The sequence below is a fragment of the Barbus barbus genome (genome assembly GCF_936440315.1).
Source record: "Barbus barbus genome assembly, chromosome: 32".
Lineage (NCBI taxonomy): Eukaryota > Metazoa > Chordata > Actinopteri > Cypriniformes > Cyprinidae > Barbus > Barbus barbus.
The window spans coordinates 20600980-20604377 of NC_136760.1; positions in this window are offsets into that span (position 1 = coordinate 20600980).

The following is a 3398-nucleotide window of genomic DNA, read 5'->3' on the forward strand; positions in this document are numbered from 1 at the left end:
TTCAGCCTCCTAAAGCCTGAAAGAGAGAAAGAACAAACACATCATTTCAGAATTGTTACATGTTTGTCAGTTTGGAAAATTTCAGATATGTACACTGAGCACTGAGCGGCACAAGTGTTTTTAACAAATCCAAATCAGCATGTTAGAATGATTTCTGAAGGATCATGCGTCACTGAAGTTCAACTTTGCATCACAGGAATAAATTATATGTTAAAGGGAGGTCTAATGCTATTTCATGCATTCTGAGTTATTTACACTGTTAAAGAGTTAAATTCTCATGCTAAACATGGCCAAAGTTTCAAAAAATGAGTTGGACATACAGAGTAATTCTGTGTCAGATACACTCCTTCTGGGTTCATATAGGTTTCGGAAAGTTTTTTGAAGTCATGAAGGGCAGAAATCCTTGTATGGGCACTTCTCCCAGAAGAGCATGCGCACACGTCAACCAGAATGAGTGTCTTTCTTTTATAAATATGATAACTAAAGACTCTTTGGCAATAAGAAGGATGTAATACTACTCTATAGATACTCAAAATTAATATGAGATATGATATGAATATGATATAAAATTGTGTGTGTTATGTCCCCTTTAAAATGTATTAAACTGTACAAATATTTCACAATATTATTGCTTTTACTGTATTTTCGATCAAATAAATGCAGCCTTGAGCTTAAGACTGCTTTCAAAAACATTAAAAAAGCTCATCAGCCCAAACTTTTGAACCGTAGTGTACATTTACATTATTTTTACATTTTTATCAGGGGAGAATTGCAAATGAGCGACATGCATCAGTGATTATTTAGCAATATTGATTTCTGTGTGTTCAGACATGATGAGATGAAAATAGGACACAGCGTTGCATTGTTGTGAACAAGAGAGAAGCCTGAGTGACACAAATAAAAAGCACTGCGCAAAAATCTACCTCTGTCTAGTGTTATTTATATACACATATGAATATGCCTCAAGTGTCATCTACACAAAACTGCTCAAATTACACAAACAAAACAGTATTTTAATAGTTGTTAGAAAGGAAATAAAATAAACAGATTATTTTGATTAAATACTTGTGGATTTACAGCCCTAATTTTAAAATAAAAATGTAATTTATCTTACTGAAGACAATCGACAGACACACAATAAGAAATTGTACATAAATAAAATGACAAATGTGATTTAATGTATAGTAATCCAAATCATTCACGTGGTCTGAATGTCTATTTCTGTCACTCATAATCTCGGATTGCATGTGTCCTGGTCACAGTGTGCATGTGCCTTTGTGACACAACAGGCCATTAGCAGGCTGAGTGGGAGGTTTACAATGAATCCAGCATGGAATCACATCTAAACTCAGCTCTCAACACTTCACAGGGGTCGGTTCCTGATCTCTCAACCCGCAGATGGTGTGGGTCATCGAAAGCTCACGTTTGGTGACTGACGAATGCTTGTTTAATGATTCCAATTCACACCACTGCCAGTTTGTGAACCACGGATATCTATATAGTGCACAGGTCTACAGCATATTTTGCTTGTCTTGATCTTACAAGTGACCATATAGACCTTAAAATCTATTCATTTCAAGGACAGGTCCCTTGGAGCGACCTCGGGTCAAGTGCATTACTGGTATCCATGGTGATAGAGCATGATAGTGATCTCAATAACTTTCCAGTTTCTGGGTCGCAGCTACTTGGAAATGAACCAGGAACCTTTGCACTGCCAGAGCTGAACTTTAACCATAAGGCTACCGCTACACTTCTAAGTGTGTTACAGTGCACACAAATAAAACTGGCTCGTAAAACAGAGCGAGGACTTTCTTTTCAACAGCAAACTAAATCAGAATCTGATGAGATGCACTTGAATTAGAATCTTAAAGGTTAGGCCCATCCATCCATGCCAGCATCTTACAACTATGACACCGCAGCCTATTAAACTATCAGAGCTAGCTGTTGGACCATGGACTGTAATTACTATGCATGATAAATGCAACCGTCACATTGTGATGGCTATCATGTTCCTTAAAATGCTCCCATGAATACATCTGGCTTCTAATAAACCTAATTACAACATTTAGGATATATTATGGTAAGAATGCATGTGGATTTGCTCATTGGCTCTGATGCTTTGTACTGCATTGTCTTCCTGTGGACTTCATTAGCAATGCTCCTCACCCAATGCGGGATCACAAGTACTTTCTGCACAAGTGGAAGACAGATGGTGAAATAAGAAAGGAGATATGCATTCCCAACAAAACCAAACAAAAGACTTGCCATGAGAAACCCAGAGAGTTAAAGCCGTCATGGTCTCTGTCCTCTCTCTTTTTTCCTCTTTCTGTCTGCTTTTTTTTTAAAATCCTCATTAAAAAGACACTGTTCAAACTCCACTCAATACTGGCAAAGCATCAATGAGCATATTTGTATGCTCGTAACTCAACGAAATCCTCACACTTAGCCGAGCAGTGGAGTTAACATAGCAACAGCTGGGAGAGTTTCTAGGGAACACGACAGAGGAGTGAAAAAAGAGCATTTTTCATTTCAAAAATATACATGAAGGGGTGTCTCTTCAACTAGGCACTTCTGGTCCTGTGTAGTGTCTTAAAACACACTTTGCACTCTCTCATTAGCTTTGTCTACTAACTATGTCCAGCAGTGTCCATTTTCACCACAGTGTCTTTTCCAGCACACCTCAAACAATGTATTGTGATTAAAAGCAATAGCATTCTGTGGTGTAAATAACATTTTAAACATGGAGTAAAATTGGCAAAACATATTACTTTTCCTGAATAATTACATTTTCACACTTAATTTCCCTAAAAAGTAATATATTTAAAATACATTTATTTCATACTAAGTATAGTTCAAATCTATTATTTACTGGCATATCGCTCAAGACTTACTGATATAAAAATTATAACTAAACATTATTTTGAGTATGTGGACAATGCATATATCTTAATAATGTGTTTTAATGTCACAATTGGTGATGATTGTATGATCTTTGAATAATATCGCTCTTTAAATACAAGATATTTAAAGTGTACCTGAAGTATACTTGCAATAGTTCCACTTTAGCACAATCAAATACTTCAGTATATCTTTAGTTGGATCACAAATTCTGCATAATTAGTGCTTTAAGCACAAAATTAGTTTTTCCAATTTAGCAGCCTTTAACAAAAGCTAACAAAAACTAAAAATGAAAAAAAAAATCATTAATTGAAAACATTAACTGAAATAAAATAGGCACTTTTTTAATATTTAACTAAAGTTTAACTTGATGTACTAAAATAACTACAGTGCAAAATTAATAAAACTATATAAAAAAGAAAAACCTTTACAATTAAATTGAAATGCAATTGAAAATTTTAAAATAAATTATTCAACTTAAAAAATCAACTAATTCTAAT